Source organism: Monodelphis domestica, chromosome 1, assembly GCF_027887165.1.
Source record: "Monodelphis domestica isolate mMonDom1 chromosome 1, mMonDom1.pri, whole genome shotgun sequence".
In the NCBI taxonomy this organism is placed as follows: Eukaryota; Metazoa; Chordata; class Mammalia; order Didelphimorphia; family Didelphidae; genus Monodelphis; species Monodelphis domestica.
In genome coordinates, this window is record NC_077227.1 from 348,757,247 (window position 1) to 348,782,191 (window position 24,945).

Consider the following 24,945-nt stretch of genomic DNA (forward strand, 5'->3'; position numbering starts at 1 on the left):
CTGATCTTTTGTTTAGATGGTGAGGCTTCCCCAAACTGAACCTGGTCCATGAGTGCAGCCTAGAGCTGAGAGAGGATGTAGTCCTCCCACCTCTCTAAGCTCAGGAGTGGTTAAATATTATTACACTGGCTCTGTTTTTTATTTTATTTATTTTTATTTTATTTTATTGATTAAGAGAATTTTTCCATGGTTACATGATTCATGTTCTTTCCCTCCCCCCTCCCATAGCCAACAAGCATTCCACTGGGTTTTACATCATTTGTCATTGATCAAGACCTATTTCCATGCTGTTGATATTTGCACTAGGGTGATTGTTTAGAGTCTACATCCCCAACCATATCCCCATCGACTCATGTGATCAGGCAGTTGTTTTTCTTCTGTATTACACTGTCCCTAAAAGTGCATCATGGGGAGGAAGACTTGGTTCCTGGCTTCAAGAAGTTTATAATCAACTAGGAGAAGCAAAACATATGCATCCCAAAAGTTAACTAACAGTACAAGACAGCGAGGATTGGTAAGAAAAGGGTGCTAATCAGATAAATAGGGCTAGAATAAAAATTATTGCAGCCCAATGAGACAAATGAGGAGTATTCAATTGTGTGCATGGCCCTCCCATCTTGGAAAACTTGGAAAATTATAGACAATTAAGGACCTTAAAATGTCTGAGCTAAAGAGTAGCTTAGTATATAAAATAAAACACTGGATGTCAGAGCTGGATAGGACCTTCAAAACCTTGGGCTGAGCTGGGCAGTAAGAATAATAGTACAATGTCTAAGCTAGAAGGTTTTAGGAAGCAAAACAGTAAACGTTGTTGTTTTTAAGTCATTTCAGTCTTGCCTGACAACCTGTTGACCCCAATTGGGGATTTCTTGGAAAAAATATTAGAATGGTTTGCCATTTCCTTCTCCAGTTCATTTTAAAGATGAGGAAACTGAGGCCAATGCGGCTAAGTGACGTGCCCAGGATCACACAGCTGGTAAGTGTCTGAGATCAGATTTGAACTCCAGAAGAGGAATCTTCATGACTCCAGGTCAAGCTCTCTATCCATTTTCCCTAAAATAGTCAGGAAAGGGAATTAATTTACTGAAGGTCACCTAAGTTACATATAAGTTTATAAATATATATGCATAGGTATATAAATATAAATATATATTTGCTATAGTCAGCAAAACAGGTCTCCTAACTCCCAGTCCAGGGTTTCATCCATGGCATCATATTTAGAGAATAAACAAGGACATGGAAAAATAATGATGCCACAAAAACTAAAATCTTCCTTTGTCTGGGTGAGTGTTTAGATCCAGACAGAGCCAGACAGTTTGTCAAGGACTCCTTCCCCCCAGCCCTGAGGGCAGGAGCCCCAGCTCTTTCCTAATACAGACCTTCAAACTAATAAGGGGCCATGGGCAAGGAAGCTGTGTAATCCCAGAGATCTGTGCTGATGATAATTATTATCAGCTCTAGCTGGGGATAATGGGTGTCTGTCCTAACTGCCTCCCTCCCAGAAATTTCTCTGAGCTGAATTTCAGCCACCTTTATCATCTCAGTCAGTCCCCATCACTTCCCCCACACTGCCTGCTAAGGGGAGTCCCATGTTCCTGCATGCAAGTGCTCACAGGGGAAGCAAAATATTTGAATCCATCCATCCCTAAGTGTTTATTAAATACTAGGAATTGGCTACGGGGTGGAGGAGGGGACCAGGCATTTATTAACTACCTATTTAATAAATTAAGTGCAGGTACTGTGCTAAGTATTTTACAAATATTTCATTTGATCCTCACGAGGATCCTTAAGGGTAGATGCTATTATAATGTCCATTTTACAGTTGAGAAAACTGAGGCAGATATGATTAAGTTTCTTGTCCAAAATCACACAGCTAATAAATGACTGTCAGATTTGAATTCAGATCTTCCTAAGTCTAGGCCCAGTATTCTATGCCATGTACTATCTATTTACACAAGGGGATATAATTTTTGACTATTTTAGCATATTGTAAGCTCTTTGAGGGGAGCAACTATTTTTTATTTGTGTATCCTTACTACCTAGCTCAAGGCCTCACAAAAGAGAGGTACTTAATGAATTTCTGCTGAATTGAATTAAATAATTTCAACTTTTTCTCACGCCTAATCTTCTAAAGGGACCAAACCCAGGGCTCTGATTTCAAAGTATCAGGATCCCAAATATTGCCTACCCTAACCTAAATGATGTCTTTTGGAGAATATCTTTACCTATCCATCCCAACACTACCAATCCCTAAAGGCAATTGTTGTTCAGCTATTTTGGCTCTTTGTGACCCAATTTGGGTTTAATTGAAAAACTGTATTTAATTAATTAATTTAGAATATTTTCTCATGGTTACATGATTCATGTTCTTTCCCTCCCCTCCTCCTATCCCCCTCCCATAGCCAATGAGAAATTCTACTGGGTTTTATATGTGTCATTGATCAAGACCTATTTCCATGTTATTGATATTTGCACTAGGGTGATCATTTAGAGTCCACTTTCCCAGTCATGTCCCCAATGAACTATGTGATTAAGCAGTTGTTTTTCTTCAGTGTTTCTACTCCCACAGTTCTTCCTCTGGATGTGGATAGTGTTCTTTCTCATGAGTCCTTGCTTAGGATCACACATCTGGTAAGTCTCTGAGGCCACATTTGAATTCAGGAAGATGAGCCTGACTCCAGCCCTGGAACCCTCTCCATTGTGCCACCAGTGTCTCAGTTTATTCACTTGTATTTGGGTTCAATATCCAAAGTAAAAAATGGGCTCCCCTGCAAGTTTCCAGAGCATTTTAGAGACTCAAAAAAGTTATTGGAAAAGGACATAAAAAGTCACATGTGGCCCATTTAATGATACTTTTCATTTTTCCAGGAACTCATTGAAAAGCCATCAGTGATGTGAGGAGATCACATGTCCACCTGTCACCAAAGAGCTATTGACTTTTCATGACAGTCTTGAAATTCTCCCATGGGATAGTAAGGTGACCGTCTCATATTGGAGCTGATGGTCCTTGGGCAGCCTCTGAGCCCTGCTTCCTATGCAGCTGGTCCTGAGGTTCTGGTCTACTCTTCTCTGAAGGCACAACCAGCTTTGGAAGAAGTAAGCTTCAAGACCAGGTGGCACAGAATGCTTGGAACAGTGTAACACAGTTTGTGTGGGGTTTTTTTTTTCCTCTCTCTCACCACTCTACCACACTGCCTCTCTAAAAAAGAAAAGGCATTTGTAAAATATATAACAAAATTTAATTAGGCTGTTGAACTAGATGACTTCCCCCAGCTCTAACATTGGATGATCCTGAAAGCAAAAGGTAATGTTTCCTCAGAGTGCTGGGCAGCCCTGGGGGACTTTCTGGAAACACTCCTTGAAAATCTATGACTGTAGAATGAGGTCACACACACCCTTTTCTGACCATGCTGAACAAAAAGACCATGTCAGATCTCAGGGCCAGCAACACCTGTTGTCCAGACCTGAAACTGAAAGATTTGGACCTGCTGATAAAGGAAAGAAGCCAGAGGAGGTCCTGGGGGAGAGAAGAGGAATGAGAGTCTCAGGAGCCAGGAGATCTGAGCTTTGAAGTCATCACAAACACAGGACTCTCCTCTCTTTGACTTTAGCCCTCCCGGGTCACCTTACTTTCTGGTAAGGGAAAGGACTGACATCACCTCAGTATCTAGAGCAAATAGTGTGAGTAAGGTGGAGAAAGTTCATCCCACACAAGCAAAGTTCCAGACAACTCATCACTAATGGGAAAAAAAAAAAAGCTTTTCCCAGAAAGCAATAGGTGCTAGGTCAGAGTGAGAGGTGAGAGAGACAAGAAGGGGCCAGTTGAGGAGCTCACACTAAGCTGGGCCAGCCCAATTTCGTTGCAAGAGGATGCAAGAAGTCTAGGCTCTAGTTTTAGCCCTATCCACTAAACTATGTGGTCTTGGACAATTCACTTTCTCTCTCTGTGCCTCAGGTTCCCCAGCTATAAAATGAGGAAACTGGAACAAATGGTCTCTAAGGTTCCTTCGAGCTCTAACAGTCTATATTTCAAAGTTTCTTTCAGCAGCATTTTACTTTTTAAGATCTCTTCCCAAGGAAAGGGAAAACTAGGTAACCTCTAGGAGGTCAGAAGCAGTCCACTGGCCATCATCCAAGACTTTAGAATGCCTCCACGGGAGGCCCAGGTGCTGCTGTTGCCAGTAAAAATCCCTCATGGATATGTCATTTTCCTGTCTTAAAGAAAAGAGCCCAGGGCTGCTTCCTGTCATGTCCCCACCCCCAGAACACCCTGCAATTCCTGCCTGTTGAGACAAGTTCCAAGGCTCCTCAGTGCCTCCTGACTAAAGCTCAAATTCCTGAACTTGATGTTCAAGGTCCTACACGGTCTGACCCACCTTGTGAATGTGGGTGAGTGGGCTGGGGATTGAGGAGGAGGGGGAAGAAGGAGAGACATCTTTGTTTCTCCTATGCCTATCTTTGGGAGCTAGCTATTCAAGATGGTCCAAGAACCTTGCCCTCTCTCCTCCTCTCTCCACCCCCATTCTCCTCTGAGCTCCTACTCTAAGGGTTTGGGGGTTGGGTTGGGTTGGGTTTTTTGAAAGGCAGCCAGGAATATCAGTGATGCTTTCTACCTGGAGAGACCTTAGCAAAGGCAAGGAGCTTCCAGTGGAAACTGCCCAAGACTGGTAGCTGCTCTCAGCCTAGTTCATGAGTCATTGCCTGCCCTGAAACACCTCCCTAGCCCCCAGCTGTCCCCTAGGAGGCCGTAGGCTGCTCTTTAGTAGGGAGCTTCTGCCCTGCCCCACGAGCTCCTCAGCTAACCCAGCTCTGAGACTTGAAGGGGCTGGACAGGAGCTTTTCCCACTTAGACATTGGTCCCAAGTCATTTCCAGATGCTGACAACTTCTCAAAGAGCATCAGAAGAACACTGGCTCCTTTCTATTAGTTTCACATCGTCCCTCTGGATCTCACTAATGCAGCTTTTGTGCCTCCTTGATGCTGGTCTGATCACTGCTGGCCGCTGGAGTCTAGGTTTGTCTGTGAATCACAAATGCATCCTCTGTTAGCCTAGAAATGCATTTAGATATCACCTAGTCCAGCCCTTCATTTCATAAAAGAGTGAATCAGGGCATGGGCTGCCCACCAGCCTGACCAGCTTGCCTGGTGTCTTTTCACAGAAGATGATTGCTTTCTCCTGCCACCACTAGGCCTGAAGCCACCAATTAACCATGAGTCTCTCCCCTACTTGAAAAACTTCGATAGGTATGGCACATAAAACAGGCAAGTAGGTCACCACTGAGTGGATAGAGTACAGGGCTTGGAGTCAGGAAGACCAGAGTTCAATTCAATTCAATTCAAGTTCAAATCTGCCCTCCAATACTTAACTAGCTGTATGACTCTAGCCAAGTCATTTAACCCTATTTGCCTCAGTTTCCTCATTTGTAAAATGAGTTAGAGAAGGAAATGGAAAACCACTCCAGTATCTTTGCCCAGAAAACCCCAAATGGGGACCACAGAGAGTTGGACATGGCTAAAACAACTCAACAAAAATGACATAAAATAAAATAGAAAATCCTTAACTAGGCATTGAAGGTCCTATATAACCTTTCCACTTTTGTTTCATATGCTCTGTATTCTGCCCAGGTTGGATGATTAATTGTTCCTGGTTCTTAGCCTCTCCTTTGGGACATTCACTCATTTACACAAACTGTCCTTGGTGCCTAGAATACACCTGCTCCTTATCTCTGCCTTTCAGAATTCTCTTCCTTCAAGGCTCAACTCAGATTACACTTTTTCCAAGAAGAAGGGAATCCTTGTTCCTCAGCTGAAAGATTATTCCTCCTCTTCAAATTTCCCAAGAGAATGTCCTCCCTATCTCTCTTTTGCTCCTATACTCTGCTTTGTTATTATTTGTCTAGCTATTCTATTCTCCCCCAAGAAGATTGAAGCCAGAATTATTTGTCATTTTATATCATTGTCTTCCCAGGGCCTGGCATGCTTCCCTTTGCACAAAGTATGAACTTAATTAAAGTTTGTTTTATTACTGTTTTTTGGGTCCAAACCCTGTGATTTCATCTGTATAAGTAAATCCCAGTGGGATAATTCCCTCTACCACTTTAAATAAACAACTATTCTATAGTTGACTGGACCTCAGAGCAGTTAAACAACATGATGTTCAGAAGTGGGACTTGAACCCAGAGAGAGGGAGAGAGAAAGGAAGGAGAGGGAGAGGGAGAGAGAGGAAGGAGGAAGGAGAGGAGGAGAAGGAGGGAGAGGAGAAGAAAGGAAGGGGAGGGAACAGAGCTGATAGGCATGGGGATACAGTTACATACAAACCTGGCAATCCTATCCTCAAAGATCTTACAACATAATGAAGAGTATGAAAAGGTTAGTGGGGCTTACGGGGATGTCTTCCTTTGGGGATGAAATGTAGCTAGTAAGGAGAAAAATGGAGCAGTTAGGTAGCACAGTGGATAGAGCTCAAGGCCTAGAGTTAGGGACCTTGGGCAAGTCAGCTAACCCCAACTGCCAAGTCTTCTACCTTAGGACTGTTTTTTAGTATGGATTCCAAGACAAAAGGTAGAGTTTTGGTTATGTGTGTGTGTGTGTGTGTGTGTTTTTTTTTTATGTCCAGACTTTAGTCATAAATGAAGGAAAACATGACTAAAGTTCTTTCTGAGAGTGTTCTTGGCAAGCAATAACCAATCAGAACTGCTGAGCCTCAGGGTGGAGCTTCTCCAAAGTGGGAATGGGTCCAACAAGATCTTGGAGAAGTCCAGATAATAAGGAATGGATTCAAGAGGGAAGTGAACATTTTTTGGACTCTTTAGAAATAGTGGATTGAGCTAGGGACTCATCCGTCAAGAAAGTGAGCCTCAGATGGGAGAATGTCCAGATGTCCAGAATGGCTGGTGCAGGGTGGGAAATAATATCAACACAAATAGCTCATGTTTATGTAGCTCTTAATATATGTCAGGCACTGTGCTAAACACTTTATAATTTTTTATCTCAGTTGGTCCTCACAAAAACCCTGAAAGAGAGATTCTATTAGCCTCATTTAGAGATGGAGAAACTGAGGCAGGCAGTGGTGAAATAACTTGCCCAAGATCACAAAGCTCCAATGGAAAATATTAGGAAAGGAACTAGTTTGTTTCTTATTGATGTATCCTGGTAGTGACATGTCCAAACCTTGGTTTGAATCTTTTGTTACTAAATTGACTTTTAATTTCCATTTGAGGCTGACATGAAGTCCAGAGAAGCAATCCCCTCTGATTGAAATCATACAGTAAGGGTTGAGAATGGGCAGGACCAGCACCCAAATCCAGGGCTCTTTTACCGAATCATATTACTATCTCAGAGAAATGAGAGTTTGCCATTTTTCAGGAAGAAGGTCAAAACCAGAGGATATTAACCATCTGTCTCATCCAACATCTCGATAGTTACTTCATTCTTATTGTCAAACCAGAACCAAGGAAGAGCAATGTCATAAGCCAGACAAAGATGAGCAACATGGCCTGACCAGACCCCAAGCCAAAAGCAGAGTCAAAATGCTCATGGAGAATAATAAGAATCACAATTAGGCATGTTTGGGTTGGTTTTCTGGTTTTTTTTTTGTCCCTCTGACCCTTTAAATATTTTACTTTTGCTCTTTTTAAGCCATATTATCTCTTCCCAGTAACTTCCCACCACACCACTAGTCTTATATCAATAAGCACAGGTAAGCAAATCAAGCAAATCAACCCTTGTTCCACACCTATAGTCTACCAGCTCTCTGCTAGAGACAGGAAACCTGCTCTGAAGTCAACCCTTTGAAGTCATCACTGGCCACACCCACCCTGGACAACTTCCAACCTATGATTTGGGGACAAGAACAGAGACAATTCAGTGCCTTGTGGCAAGAGGCCATTGCTAATGGCTCAATAAACTGCACCAGGTTCTGAGACTAAGGGCTTGATTTGGGGCTTTTAATATGAGAAATACTGGCCACAGCAAGGAGCCATGTTTTTCCTGTGCCATGGTGAGCCCTAACACAGACAGTCAATGGCTCCATTAGCTGGGGAAGTTCAGTGACGTTATCCTTCATGGGCTGATAGTACGAGTGGGCAGATGGTCCCAGAGAGGGCAGAAGAATAGGAGAGAGACCTCCAAAGTTGCTAATTCCCTGAGCCAGAAAATCCTTCTCTATCTTCCTGTGGTTAAAGATTTATAGAATTACAAGGAAACAGACCTGCCTCCTTCCTTTTCCCCCACCTAAATGTGAGAAATGTTAGGAGACCAAATATGAAATAGCAAGCATTCTGAACCAAGATGTGAAACCTTGTTCCTATTTACTCATCAAAGGAATAACAAAATTTTCTTTTTTTTCCTTTGAAAAAACTGTTGCCCCCATTCTCCCTTCTATCCCCTACCTCAGCAAAGAAAGGAGGTCAAGAGGGCCCATGGCAATACAAGAAGGAGAAAAAAGTAAGAGGCCAAAGCCTTCAGAGCCAGGGTCAGGTTACTCTTGGGAGGGGAGAGGGTGTTTCTGTGGACATTATCTCAACGGGTACAAAGGCTACTAAAGCAACCCTTGGAACTCCAAGGACAGAGAACCAAGCTTCTCCAAGGACTGTGGGAACAACACTTTATTATTTGTCATTAAGTAACATTGTTTGAACCTAGCTTTATGTCACCAAAAATTGCTTAACCCAGACTTACCATAGAGGTCAGGCTGACTTCAGAAACTCTCCCAGGAAGTTAGAGACAGATGGAAGGAATGCTTAGATCTCTCCCAGCACTAGTTTGAGGTCCTGTTTAGGGTCTACCAAATGCTTTTGTTTTGGTTTTGCTCCAATTTTATTGAATGTTTCTACTTAGACATCTCAAGCAAACTACCTACATGCACAGTTCCTGTGATGATGTTCTTGAAACTTTTAAAATAAACCTCACAGAGACTTCAGGAGGGAACCACAGTTTGTTTTTGTTTTTGTTTTTTGAGCTCTCTCTTTTGCTGAAGCAACAATAATTTTTTTTTCTAAAACTCTTTAGATTTGGGGGTTTGTTCTCCACCAACAGAATAGGGAATACCAAAGAAGAAACCCAGGGAACTAAGGTACTTCAGCCAAACCCATCCCCAAGGACTCTGGATGAGGCAATACTTGGTCAGGAATAGAGAACAGATGCTGTCCAGCTGGAATGAAGTTCTACAAACTACATCCTTGCTTTTATCTTCTATCTCTGGGACAATTATACAGGAAAATGGAAGGTCCTATCCCCCTCCCCCAGACCTATCCCTCCACCATTTTGTTAGTCTACTTCCAAACTCTTTCCCATTTATACCTGAAGTTTCATTCCTCTTTCAGAGGCATGAGCCAATAAAGGGACAAAGTGTAAGGAAGAAAAATGGCAGCCTCAGGATGGCTGAGGGAGGAATTAAATTCTCTTCCATGTCATTGACTGGGGCATGCTGCCCTAGTTATGGCTCTGATATTAGCTCTGCCTCAAACTAGCTATGTGACTTGAGGCAAGTCCTTCCCCCTTCACTGGACTTTGGGAAAGGAGGGAAGGAGAAAGGAAAAATAGGAAGGAAAGAAAGGAAGGAGGGCGGGAAGAAAGAATGAAAGGAAGAAGGGAGGAAGAGGAGGGGGTGGAAATAAGGAAAGAAATAATTATTTATTAAGTGCTGGAAATGCAAATATTGTACAAGCAAAAAGAAAGTCAACCCCTAACCTCAAGGAACTTCCAATTCTACTCTACTGGACACCTCTTTGTGCTTTTTTTTTTTTTGGTCCTTTTGGAGCTGCAAAGGGAGAGAGAAAAGGACTTGGGAAGAGGGAAAAACCTAACAAAGAGCCCTGAAATTGCATTTCTGAGTCAGGAACAAAACTTAGATGAGAAGAGAATGAAGGCAGCCTGACTTTGGCCCTTCCACAAAAAATGGAAGCTCCCTCTTGGAACTCATCATTGAGACAAGAGAGAAGAAAATTCCATGATGTGCAGCCCACAGAGGTGGAAGACTATTCCTGGACAAAAAGGTCCCAAGTGTTCAGGGAGGTTCCAGGATGTCCCAGCTGCAGAATGATTTTAAAGTCTAGATTATGTGGAACAGGACCTAACTCCCAAAACAAAGCCTTTTTGGCTTAGCTTGTGTTCTTAACTACTAATGGTATTTTACTCCATAAAAAGTAGTCATCAGAGGCCCATGAGACTAAGGGAATTGATCTGGATAAAAAGATGATTTCTGCCTCCAAAAGATCCTCCCTCCCTTGATCCATGGATCCTCCCAATGGGTTCTGTCTCTTCTAGAATTAGAGTTAGAGAGACCTGGATCCAAATCCTGACCTTGATGTTTACCAGCTTTGTGACCCCAGGCAAGTATTACATTATCTGTAAAATAGAAAAACAATACCTGTGATGCCTATCTTACAGAGCTTTTGTGAGGATTAAATGAGACAATGTTATAAAAAAATACTTTGCAAATTTTAAAATTCAAGATAAACAGAAGTTATTGTTATTATTAGTCACTGGTACTTGGCTAACCTACAGTGGCACCTTCATCTAGTTAGGTGAATAGCATTATAGAGGATAGATTACACAGGATAGAGTACTGGTTCTGGGTCAGGGAAACACGAGTTCAAATCCGGATGTCTTATCTAGGGGAAGTCCTTTCACTTCTATCTGCCTCACACTTTATTTGTAAAAATGGGAATAATAACTGCACCTACCTCCTAACGTTGTTGTGATGAGCTATTTGTAGAGTGCTTTGCAAACTTTGATGTGTTATATAAAGATTGTCTACTAAATTAATTAAATTATTCAGGTTCCATTGACATCTCCTTATTACTACCATCCTTCCTCCATTGCTGCTCAGCAATGAAACAGGCTACCCAGGAAATGATGATATTTGACATTGGTCTAGAGCTTTGAGACTACCAATGTACTTTACAACCTTTATTTCTTTTGTGCCTTACAACAGCCTTTAAGGTAGTTAATATATGTGATAATTATGAACTTTATATTGTTTGAGGTTAGAGTTATAATGAAAGGACTCCAACATGGAGTCATCTAGGCTTAAGTGGTCCTAATGCTTGTAAAGTATAGAGGCAAAGAAAGCCCAGGTTGTACTTCTCCATCCCTCTAAGTTCAGGTCAAGCAGATAATGATAATGCTCCAAACTTTTGAGTAGATAAAACTCATCTGCTTACAGGGGTCAAGAATCATCCTTCTTGGGCTGCCTAAATTAACTTCCATGGTTACAGGATTCATATTTCTCTCCCTCCCCTCTTCCCTCCCCACTCCTGGATCTGACAAGCAATTGCACTGGGTTATACATGTATCACCTGATATCTATTTCCATATTATTCATTTTTGTAATAGAGCAATCTTTTAAAAATCAAACCCCCAAATCCTTTATCCATATAAACAAGTGACAAATCATATGTTTTCTTCTGGATTTCTACTCATTTCTTTTTCTAGATGTGGATAGCATTCTTTTTCCTAAATCTTTTGGGATTATCCTGGATCACTGCATTGCTTTCAGTAGTAAAGTCAATTATATTTGATCATCCGACAATGTTTCAGTTACTGTGGATAATGTTCTCCTGGTTCTCCTTAGTTCACTCTGCATCAGTTCATGTAAGTCTTTCCAGTTCTTTCTGAAATCATCCTGTATATCATTCCTTACAGCACAATAGTATCCCATCACCACCATATACCACAATTTGTTCAGTCGTTCTCCAATTGAGGGACATCCTCTCATTTTCCGATTTTTTTGCCACCCCAAAAAACACAGCTATAAATATTTTTGTACAAACAGAACCTTTCCCATTTTTTTTAATCTTTGTGGGATACAAACAGAGTAGTGGTTTTGTTGGATGAAGGGGCAGGCCCCTTTAAAACCCTTTGGGCATAATTCTAAATTGCCTTCCAGAATGGTTGGATCAATTAACAACTCCACCAGCTAACCAGCCTTTAAAGGAACACTCCATCCATAATCAGGGGACTGTTATTCCTACACTGTAAGCCATGAACCAGGAACAGACTTTGGACAGGTAGAGTTGTTCTGGATCAAAGGGCTTAAACAATCTACGTCAGGGCACCATGAATCAGAGGGAAATGGCTATATCCAGGAGGGAATTAATAGGCTGTGGGAAGCAGGAGGTTTTCCTGCATAGTGCTGCCAATGACAAGGGAGGGACTACAGATAAAGCAGGGTCCAACAGATCAAGGGTATGGTCAGGTAGTTTAGGGGATAATGTAGAATGGGGAGTGATTTCTTTGAATTTGAGAAAAATAAACATTCAAATTTTCCAATTATCTTGTGGGTCAGTTATCAACTCATGTGGAGGTGGTAGGGCTATAAAGTACAGTATGACCTCATGGAGGTGATATGGCTATGGATCATGGAACATCATGGTCTTTAAAGAGCTATAATGACACATTACCCAAAGAGCAACAGAGAAACATATGGATGGGAGGAAGCCAACTATGTAATGTTGCCAGTGATGCTTTGTGTACAAGAAGGGGCATAAAAAGATATGAAAGCATATGGTAATTATTTAGTAAATTTTTGGTGACTGACAATGAATGCATGAAAAAGAGGGAAGCAGGTCATATACCAAGAATAAAAGATAACAGAGGAACAATCTGAATGCCATATCGTTATTCCTTGAGACACTGAGTTTGTAACCCATGGGATAGATTATCTGCTGAAGATTTATGACAAAAATAATAGCTAGTATTGATATAGCCCTTTGAGATCTGCAAAGGTTTTTAAAAACATTCTCATTTAAAAATGGGAAAGGATCTGTTTGTACAAAAATATTTATAGCTGCTCTTTTTATGGTGGCAAAGAATTGGAAATTGAGGGGATGCCTATTAACTGAGGAATGGCTAAACAAATTGTGGTATATGGTGGTGATGGAATACTATTGAGCTACAAGGAATAATGAATTGGATGATTTCAGAAAGCTGGAAAGACCTTTGTGAACTGATGCAGACATAAATAAGAAGAAACAGGAAAACATTGTACACAGTAACAATAATATTGTAGAATGACCAACAGTGCTAGATTTAGCTAGTCTAAGCATTACAGTGATCCAGGACAATTCTGAAGGACTTATGACAAAGAATGCTATACATCTCCAGAGAAAGAACTGTTGGAGTCAGATACAGATGAAAGTATGTGATTTTTCAATTGTTCATTTGGGCATACATTTGGGGGTTTGGGTTTTACAAGACTACTCACGAAAATGGACAATATGAAAATTTGCATGATATCACACATATAATCCAGATCAAATTACCTGCCAGCACTAGGAGGGAGATAAGTTCAATCCTGTAACTTGGGAAAATTTGTGTGGAAATTTGTTATTACATGTGATTTGTAAAAATAAAATAAAACTATATCCTCAACAAATTATCTCACTAGCCCATTTGACCAATGAAAAAACTGAAGTAGACAGAGGTTAAGTGACTTGCCCAGGGTCACACATTCAGTAAGTATCTGAGGTCAGATATGAACTTAGATATTCCTAAGGAGGAGGAGGAGGAGGAGGAGGGTAATGTGAATTTCACCCTGTTTCCACATGATTTAGAGCTCCTCACCTTATCTTGAAAGTCTTTTGCTCCAGGTTATGAGTATTTGGTTGACGTTAATTTAAAATATTGTTTTTAGGAAACAATGTGATGTTGCTGGTGGAGTTGTGAATTGATCCAACCATTCTAGAGGGCAATTGGAACTATGCCCAAAGGGCGATAGAAGACTGTCTGCACCTTTGATCCAGCCATAGCACTGCTGGGTTTGTACCCCAAAGAGATAATAAGGAAAAAGACATGTACAAGAATATTCATAGCTGCACTCTTTATGGTGGCAAAAATTGGAAAATGAGGGATGTCCTTCAATTAGGGAATGGCTGCACAAATTGTGGTATATGTTGGTGATGGAATACTATTGTGCTCAAAGGAATAATAAAGTGGAGGAATTCCATGGGAACTAGAATGACCTCCAGGAATTGATGTAGAATGAAAGGAGCAGAACCAGGAACACATTGTACACAGAGGATACACTGTGGTACAATCAAATGTAATGTATTTCTCTACTAGCAGCAATGCAATGATCTAAGACAATTCTGAGGGACTTATAAGAAAGAATGCTATCCATATCCAGAGAAAACTGTGGGAATAGAAACACAGAAGAAAAACAACTGCTTGATTACATGGGTCTAGGGGGATATGATTGGGGATATAGACCCTAAATGAACATCCCAATGCAAACACCAACAACATGGAAATAGGTTTTGATCAAGGACACATGTAAAACCCAGTGGAATTGCATGTCGGCTTGGGAAGGGTGGGTGGAGGGGAGGGAGGGAAACAATGTGATTATTGTAACCAAGGAATAAGGTTCTAAATTGACTAAATAAATAAATTTTTAAAAAAAGAATGTGATGTCTGAGAAATTATGGCAATCGCACCATAGTTTGAGCTGTGATAACAGTATAATTCTTGGACAGTTTATTAGTTGAAGTTCTCCAGGATATGTTGAGGTCTCTGTTTATCATATGGAGATTTGTGGTCTGTCCATTCATAAGGACAGGGAGATCCTAATGTATATATAATTCAAGCCACAAGATCTTGTCTTGTTAGAGACAGTAAAAACTACTTTTCTACAGCCTGCTTTGATGTGTCTTATCCAGTTTCTACCATTTCCTGGTTTGGTCTACAATTGATCAAAAAGTCTGAGCTCCTTGATGACTCTTTGGCAATCCCCAGTGCCAATGACTGGTCCTGAATTGCCCTCATAAACCGCTGTACTCACAGACAAATCCTCATGACTCAACCATTTGTTTCTTTATTGCCATTTTGTTCCCTAGTTTGATGGCTGTTGTTCATGGACAGACTTTTGATCACATTCTTAGATCTTAGCCATGGTGGGAGTAAAACACTTTCAGCCACATTCAACATACCCAGAGGCATTGACCTTTACTGTTGCTCACTGAAGTGTTGCCTTCTTGTTTAAAAAATATTTCTCTTTGGTTTTTTACCTATTTTTCTTGTGATCTACAAATGGCTATCAAACTTCTCCCCTTTTTTTCTATGTGAAGTTTCACCTTTCTCTACTGCCTTAGTCCTGACAGAACTTCCATTTCATTAATATTGAAAGTGTTTTTGTTAGAATAATATTCCAGATCTGTTGAGGCCTGTTTACATTTCTTGAATTGTGCTTTAAGACTGGTGTTAATTGCTCTAAAATATACTCTTCTCTCTTAGGACCATCTTTAGGATGCCAGAAAGTCTCTTGATATATTCAGCTAGAGACTTGTATAATAGTTTTTCTATTCAATGTGTCTTACCTTGGGGACAAGAAGTTATTTGTAAAAATTGCCTTTATTCATTGGTTCAATGTGACCCATGGAGTCAAGCTCAAAGGCTTATATTGTCTTTTTTTTTGGAAGATGATAAGAATTTTATAGAATCCAAATGACTGTTATATCATTGGAGCAATAGCTCATAAAGTCTGTTTAATATGTTGATCAGTGGAGATTTCTAGTTTGACATCATCCAAATACATCAAATGATTAATAAGGTATTTGGGGTCAACTTTCTCTTTAATTGGAAAGTCTTATTTAGTTCTATTAAGAACAGATGCCAATAGATTTAAAGCCAAACGGAAGTATAATGTTCTTAAGTTTCACCTCTGAAAAACACATTTTGGAAGGGAAGGAAAGGGAAAGGAAGGGAAGGGAGGGAGTTAAGGTCAATCATATAACATAGGAAAACTTGTACAGAAAATCAATATTACATGTACTTGGTAAAAAAAAAATATTAAAGTAAAAAAAAAACACTACATTCGATTGTTTTTAGCATCCTTGTGAAGGTGGTGTGTTTGGGAGGAGGGCCTTTTTTTATTTTTTGACATTAAAAAATGTTTTTAAACCCTTACTTTCTGTTTTAGAATTGGTACTTAGTATCAATTCCAAGACAGAAGAATGGTAGGGGCTAGGCATTTGGGGTTAAGTGACTTGCCCATGGTCACACAGATAAAACGTATCTGAGATCAAATTTGAACCCAGGTCTTCCCAACTCCAAGCCTAACTCTGGATCTACTGATCACCTCACTGCCTCTTCAGTATGTATTTTTTAAGTTTTCAGTTTTAAGTTCTTTTCCTCTCTCCACCCCCTCCCCAACTCATGGAGAGGGCAACAAATACAATACTCAATATTCATACAAGTCACACAAAATATACTCCCCTGTTTGCCAGGATGTTAAAAAAAAAAAGAAGCAAGAAAAATAAAGGAAGTGAAAAAGTATGTTTTGGTCTTCACTCAGAATTCATCAGTTCTCTGTCTGGAGATGGAGAGCATTTTTTATCACAGATCCTTTGGAAGCATTGGGAATGACTGTAATGATTAAAGTAGCTGAGTTGATCACAGTTAATCATTGTACAATATTGCTGTTACCATGTACAATGTTCTCCTTGTTCTGCTCACTTCACTTGCATCAGTTCATATGGATTTTCCCAGGATTTTCTGCAGTCAGCCTCTGTCTTTTCTTCCAGAACAATAGCATTCTATTTATACTCATATACTATAACTTGTTCAACCATTTCCCAATGGATGGGTGTCCTTCAGTTTCCCTTTCTTTATGGTGGCATGTTTTAAATAAAGAGTTGTCCATGTAGACATCAAATACTCCTGTATTCTCACCCTACTTGGGACCATTTCATATATTTGATATACATGAAGAAATTTTCATGTGGAGCTAAGCCAATGCTTTGTAATAATCAGCGTAAGTTCTATAAATGTTCTGGAGTTGGTGGAGTAGCTTCATTATCAAATCAATAATCAGTTGTTCCTTTTATCTCAGCAACCTTTTGAACCATCCTTTTTTTTTTAAACCCTTACTTCCTCTCTTAATGACTTTAAGACAGAAGGGCAAGGACTAGGCAAATGGAATTAAAAGATAATTGTCCAGAGTCCCAAAACTAGGAAATATTTGAGGTCAGATTTGAACCCAAGTCCTCTCAACTCCAGATCTGATGCTCTATCCACTGAACTGTCACTGAACCAAACCTTTTTTCATTGAAAATTCTTAATTTAATTAATTAATTTAGAATATTTTTCCATGGTTGCATGATTCATTGAACAAAACTTGTTGCTATAATTTGTTGTTTTTATTTTCTGTCTATAGAATTTTTTAGTGAAACAAGTTATGAATGTTTTGTATGAAAATATGAAAACATAATTGGTAGTTAGAAGAGGTATTTGACATTCTCATATTTTGGTAATAGATATGTAATGCCTTCTGTCAAGAAAGGAGGGATCAGACTTTTGTCTGAGAGAAAAGTGGTAAAGTGTGTCATTAATTCTTGTACTGCTGAAAAACATAAGCCAATAATTATGTGTCTTATTTGGCCTTCCTACTTTCCAGTTTAACAGAGAAGCAAGAGTTTCATTCACCTCCCTTGATGTAATTGTTTTGTCATTCATTATATTAATGGTGCACAATTTTTGCTTACTCTCTCCAGCTCTTTCAAGGAGACACCATTGAACCAGATCCCATCTTTATTTCTAATCGTTCAAGGCTCTCCTCTGTGTCTGGTGTGCTGGATCGTTCAAAGCCTGAGGATTCAAACAAGCAGTACTTTTACTGAAGACATATTCCAATACTCTCCGATAAAAGAAGTTTCCAAAGTGGTTAAAATCATCTCAGGAAAACAAAAACAGATAAAAACCACAGGCAAGAATTCAGTTCAATAAACATTTATTAATCGACTAGCTGCTAGATACTAATATGCCAAGCTCTGGGGTTACAAAAAAGAGGCAAGAAACAGCCCTTAGCTTCAAGGAGCTCCCAGTCTAATAGGGGAGATAACATGTAAAGAAATATATGCGAAGCAAGCTATATATATATATATATATATATATATATATATATATATACATATATATATATATATGATAAATAGAAAATAATTAGAGGAAAGGTAATGGGATTGAGAGACTGGGAAGGTTTCCCAAAGAAGATGGACTTTTAATTAGGACTCAAAGGAAGCTAGGAATATCAGTAGGCAGAGATGAGGAGGGAGAGCATTCCAAGCATGGGAGACAGCCAGAGAAATGCTGAGTGCAAAGACAAAGGATCTTATTCATGGAACAGCCAGGAAGCCAGTGTCATTGGACTAAAGATTACATGGAAGGGAGTAAGGTGTAAGAAGAATGGAAAGATAAGAGGGGTCTCAGTTATGAAGGGCTTTGAATATCAAACAGAGCATTTTGCATTTGCTCCTGGAGATAATAAGAAACCACTGGAATTATTGAATAATCAGATTTGCATTTTAGTCAAATTACTTTAGTGGTTCAGTGGAAAATGGATTAAAGTAGGGAGAGACTTGAGACAGACAACTGACAAAGAAGTTCTGTGAGGTTTCTGGATTCCCCCACACACACACCCTAAAAATTCTCCTTGGCAAAAGGCTCTACAACTGGGTCCCAAATTACTCTGCCTACACTATAACTTTCTTGTTTGAAGTAGTCCTGTCACGTGTTATGGGAATGATGTCAGGTTAACTTGTGTCCCCTGCCCTCAGTTTCACCAGTAATTTGCCCACAATAGTATTCAAGTTGTCTGCTGTATATACTAACTAGATATTGATGTAATCTTCCATTGGCTTTCCACATACCTTCAACAACTCCTCAAGTGGCCTCTGCCACAGTAATGTTTGACAGTTCTCTTCGGGCTTTTCCTTCATGACTCCACCATTCTGCTTGTAGGCTTTCTGTATATACTGTTGTGTGCAGGATCTGAAATACTCTTATTTCTTCTGTCAAATACTTTGGGAAAATTCAGTCATCCAAAATGATCATAAAAGATACTATCATTAAAAAAAAAAAAAACCTTTTACTTTCCATCTTAGAATCAATATCGTGTATTGGTTCCAATACACAGAAGAGAGGTTAAGAGCTAGGCAGTGGGGGTTAAGTGACTTTACCAGGGTCACACAGCTAGGAAATGTCTGAGGTCAGATTTGAACATAGGACCTCTCATCTCCAAGCCTGGCTCTCTATTCCTTGTGCCACCTAGCTGCCCCAGTACCATCATTTTTAAACTACCTTGTTTTGGCATGCAGTACTGGTTGTTAATTGGATTCATGCCATCAAACTCAAAAAAGTTTGTGTCCAGAATCCTAATCTAAAACACAGAAGAAAAACAACTGCTTGATCATATGGTCAATGGGGATATGATTAGGGATGCAGACTCTAAACGATCACCCTAAACCTCCAGGAAGTGATGCAGAGAGAAAGGAGCAGAACCAGGAAAACATTGTACACAGAGACTGATACACTGTGGTACAATCGAACCTAATGGACTTCTCCATTAGTGGCAATGCAATGTCCCTGAACAACCTGCAGGGGTCTAAAAAACACTATCCTCAAGCAGAGGACAAACTGTGGGAGTAAAAACACCGATGAAAAGTAACTGCTTGACTATAGGGGTTGAAGGGATATGACTGAGGAGAGACTCTAAATGAACACTCTAAACCAATCAACCTAGTGAAAACATCAATAATATGGAAATAGGTCTTGATCAATGACATATGTAAACCCCAGTGGAATTGAGCATTGGCTACGGGAGGGGATGGGAGGAGGGGAGGGAAAGAACATGAATCATGTAACCATGGAAAAATATTCTAAATTAATTAATTACATAAATAAAATTTTCCAAATTAAAAAAAACAGAATTCTAATCTAAGTACACTCATTTCCTTTTCCTCATTTGAGATATTGGTGCTATTTTGTTATTAGATATAATTCTGAAGATTACATTATGTCAAGATTTTTAAGGAACTCAAGTGTTTTGACTTTTCTTTTATCAGATTTTATTCATTTTTTTTAACTCTTACCTTCCTTCTTGGAGTCAATACTGTGCATTGGCTCCAAGGCAGAAGAGTGGTAAGGGCTAGGCAATGGGAGTTAAGTGATTTGCCCAGGGTCATCGAGCTCGGAAGTGTCTGAGGTCAGATTTGAAACTAGGATGTTCCTTCTCTAGGCCTGGCTCTCAATCCACTGAGCTACCCAGCTACCCCCCTTTTATCAGATTTTAGTAGCTACTTAATTTCATCTCTTATTTTATCAAATTTAGACTTAGAGATAAAGTTGCCTTGCACTGGTTGTTAGTATACTGTATGTGACTTGGAGCTGAGGGTAGCATGCCAAAGATTAATATGAAACCTTTGTCTATAACTGTTGAACTCTGTTTCCAAATTTATTATATTATAGGAAGGGAGGAAGGGAGAAAAAGGAAGGAAGGAAGGAAGGAAGGAAGGAAGGAAGGAAGGAAGGAAGGAAGGAAGGAAGGAAGGAAGGAAGGAAGGAAGGAAGGAAGGAAGGGAGGAAGGGAGGGAGGGAGGAAGGAAGGAAGGAAGGAAGGAAGGAAGGAAGGAAGGAAGGAAGGAAGGAAGGAAGGAAGGAAGGAAGGAAGGAAGGAAGGAAGGAAGGAAGGAAGGAAGGAAGGAAGGAAGGAAGGAAGGAAGGAAGGAAGGAAGGGAGGGAGGAAGGGAGGGAGGGAGGAAGGGAGGGAGGGAGGAAGGGAGGGAGGAAGGGAGGGAGAAAGGGAGGGAGGGAGGGAGGGAGGAAGGGAGGGAGAAAGGGAGGGAGGGAGGAAGGGAGGGAGAGAGAGAGGGAAAGAGAGAGAGAGAGAAAGAGAGAGAAAGAGAAAGAGAGAGAGAAAGAAAGAAAGAGAGAAAGAAAGAAAGAAAGAAAGAAAGAAAGAAAGAAAGAAAGAAAAGAAAGAAGAAAGAAAGAAAGAAAGAAAGAAAGAAAGAAAGAAAGAAAGAAAGAAAGAAAGAAAGAAAGAAAGAAAGAAAGAAAGAAGAAAGAGAGAGAGAAAGAAAGAGAGAAAGAGAGAAAGAGAGAGAGAGAAAGAAAGAGAGAGAGAAAGAAAGAAAGAGAGAGAGAGAAAGAAAGAAAGAAAGAAAGAAAGAAAGAAAGAAAGAAAGAAAGAAAGAAAGAAAGAAAGAAAGAAAGAAAGAAAGAAAGAAAGAAAGAAAGAAAGAAAGAAAGAAAGAAAGAAAGAAAGAAAGAAAGAAAGAAAGAAAGAAAGAAAGAAAGAAAGAGAGGAAGGAAGGGAGGGAGGGAGGAGGAAGGAAGGAAGGAAGGAAGGAAGGAAGGAAGGAAGGAAGGAAGGAAGGAAGGAAGGAAGGAAGGAAGGAAGGAAGGAAGGAAGGAAGGAAGGAAGGAAGGAAGGAAGGAAGGAAGGAAGGAAGGAAGGAAGGAAGGAAGGAAGGAAGGAAGGAAGGAAGGAAGGAAGAAGGAAGGAAGGAAGGAAGGAAGGAAGGAAGGAAGGAAGGAAGGAAGGAAGGAAGGAAGAAGGAAGGAAGGAAGGAAGGAAGGAAGGAAGGAAGGAAGGAAGGAAGGCTGCAGCCTCTCGATAATTTTACTAGAGTAAGAAACTACCTCTAGAAATACAATTTGGTAGGAATTCCCTTCAACAAATACCAAATGCTAACAATGAGAAGGGAAGAAAAGAATGAGTAGAATATGGTGGTGAAAGTACTGGATTTATTCCACCTGTGTGGTCTTAGGCATTTCACTTTATGTCTCTGCCTCAGTTTCCTCTTTTGTAAAACAAGGAGGCTATATTAGACATCCTGTAAGGACCCTTTCAACCTTAAATCTATTAACTTTTGTGTCAATGGGCACACTCCTATCTTGTAAAGCCATCAAGAGCACTATTTCTGGATCTTCAATGACCCCATTTCCAATAACAATCACGTGTACATTGTATTTAATGGTTTACAAAGCATCTTCCTCCCAATCAGCTATGAGAAAGTATTTTTATCCCCATTTTAGAGATGAGGACGCTGACTCTCAGAGAACTTAAGCAACTCCCAAAGCCTGTAAGTGAGGGAGCTTGGACTCACACCCAGAGTCTCTTAAAACCACCTTTAGGGTTCTTCCCATTGCTCTCCATGTTTCTCAGCCAACCTTCCCAGGGCTGTCCTCTCTATAAATGGGTCCCCCAAATAAAACAAAGAAATGCAAGGCTATAAGGACTTCAGTTAACTTATGGCACTTGAAGCTTTATGGAGGAAAACATCAGAGTAATTGCCAGGTTACTAGCATTGACTTTGAACTTAAGCTATTTCCCCACTCAGCAGATTTTGAAATTCAATTCCACTCCATTGCAGGCTGGGCAGGACTTGGGGGATAGAGCTCCCTCACGCCTGCACTGCGCCCCCTGCCCCCTCCCCCCCATAGCCACACAGTCCCCACACCTTCTCCCTTAGCACTCCCACACCCACCTCAGACCCCTCTATCCCCCTCTATGCCCACGCCCTGTCTATCTTCCCACACACTCCCCAAACTTCTATTGCCCAACACTCGCCCCTCCACCACACCTCCATATTACATATAGACTCTTTCCCATACCTGTCCATTTACTACATCTATATTGACTACGGATGCTCTTATACCCCATACCTTCCCCACACCTATGCCTATTCCTCCAATTCTACTCCCCACACTAAAAAGCACCCACATTCACACCCACAACTGGAGCTTCTTTGCTCTAGAAGAGGGGACAGGTTTAGACAAGGGATGAAACAACTCGGGGCTCCTCTCTAAGCAAAGTCGGGGCTCACATCCCATTTTAGGCAAAAAGGAAAAATAAAGGAAAGAATGCAGGAAAAGCGGCATGAAAGAGGTGACCTTTGAACTCGGACTTGGAACTGAGAAGGGTCTTATTAAGCAAATATGGCAGGGAAAGTCCTTCCCCAGCAAAGAGAGCAAACAGCCCAGCCCAGTTTTGCTTGATTGTGTACTACACGAAGGCCAGTCACTTCTTGGGCTGGGCCAGAGGCCCCTGAAGACTTGGGTAGTGCTGCCTTAAACTACAGAGCATTTGCTAGAAATAATGGAGCCTGAAACTGGGAAGAACTCATAATAAAAAGAAAAAAGGTTGTTGTTTTTTTTTTAAAGGAAGAAAAGACTAGGAAGAATGCTGACTCTGTGAGAGAGGGTTCTCCAGATTCTCAGCTACAAAGCCTTCATGACCCAGACCCACCCCAGTGCCTATAGCGACACCGCTCTTGTCAAACCTGAAACTCTGGACTAGATGCTCAGACCCTGGGGCCCTGCAATAAGACGGTTTAGTTTCTGAAAGGGCTGTGCCAAGGATAAGAGATTAGGAAAAATAAGTATCTTCTCCAAGCCTTAGGGTCATATACAGAGAACTAGATGAGTCCTCCAAGCTCACCTCGGCTAACAACCCCATTATTTTATAACTAAGGAAATGATGGTTTAACCAAGACTACACACAGACGCAGCAAATGTCAAAGGCAGGATTTGATCCCAAGTCCTCTGACTCCCAAACCAGTGTTTTTTATTCTGTGTTATTCTTTCACTATCTCTGTAGCAGAAATGTTCTGTCAGAACAGCAGCCCTGCTGGTTCCTTGGTCTTTTTCTTTACTCCTCCCCTCCTTAGTCCCTGAAATTCTACCATGGACCAGGTCAGTGATCTGGAAAATGGATATGAAATACTGATAGAATAGGGAAAAGAGGGCTCTGGTCCACCGGTGACTCCTGCTTGCTTCATGAGGATGAATCCCAGCAGGACTACCAAGGAAGGCAGCTGGGGGACAATAGTGACCCAAAAGAAGGCCCTGGGGTCCTCCTAACATCACTACAGGCTTGTACCAGTTTCTCCCCTTCAGAATGTCAGAGTTGCTTAGGGCTGAGGGCTATTGGGGGGGGGGGGGAAGCTTGTTTCATGGGTTGTCGTGTCTGAAAAATACCACTTAGTGGCTGGTCAGGTGATGAGCTTTTTTGGACTTAGCTAGGCTGGTCCAGGAACAGTGATAGACACAATCTGTTTGCTTCCCGCAAGGGAGGACTTGAGGACACAGACTTCGAAAACCTGGGCCACGTCCATATCATGATGAGGACTGGTGGAGGTTTTGGTGGAAATCTGAGCTCTGCCCCAACTCCTTGTATTAAATCCCTTCACCTTTGTAGGTCTCATCTTCCTCCTTTGTAAAGTGATGGGCATGAAACGTCCCTTTCAACTCCAGTTCTATGATCCCATGAGCTCACCTTTATTACACTTCCTAGGGAAAAAGTGTATACACAAATACACACACACACACAAACCCTACGTGGACAAGTGACTTTTCCTAATGAGGTTATTTCCTTCTAGAGGCTATTAAAATTTACAACACTCAGAAATGCAATACATCAGGCAGTCATAGAAAATCGGAATCACATAATGTCAGAAACTAGAGGACATCCAGTTACAACTAGATGTTTTCTTTTTGGTTTTTGGTCCATTCATCCATTTATTTTTCATGACATTTACAATACAAATTAAACCACACTCAAAATTTCCTAGAATATGAAATACAATCAATTAAAGGAAAACTTTTAATGTCAAATTCTCTCCCTACTGTCAGATTTTGTTCAAATAACCTTTTAAAAAGAGGCACACTTGAAGATGTGATATCTATGTGTGTATATTTGTCACTAGGATTTTCTTTTTTTAATTGAAAACATTTATTTAATTAATTAATTTAGAATATTTTTCATGGTTTCATGATTCATGTTCTTTCCCTCCCCTCTTCCCCACCCCCCGTAGCTGATACATAATTCCACTGAGTTTTACATGTGTCATAATTGCACTAGGATGATTGTTTAGAGTTTACATCCCCAATCATAAACCCATTGACCCATGCGATCAAGCAGTTGTTTTTCTTCTATACAACTAGATGTTGATACAAAAACCCATACAAGGACTCATTATCCATTTCCTTCCCTCAATATTTGGATATAACCCCATGGCTCTGTGATGAGTCCTCTTTCCTCCCTAAAACTCTCTTAATAATTTCAAGTCTCCTAAGTCTAATAATCATCTCTATGGGACTACTCTCAAATCTACATATACAGTTAGTTCTTACCTCTCTTCTGATTATCAATCCCACAATATTGCT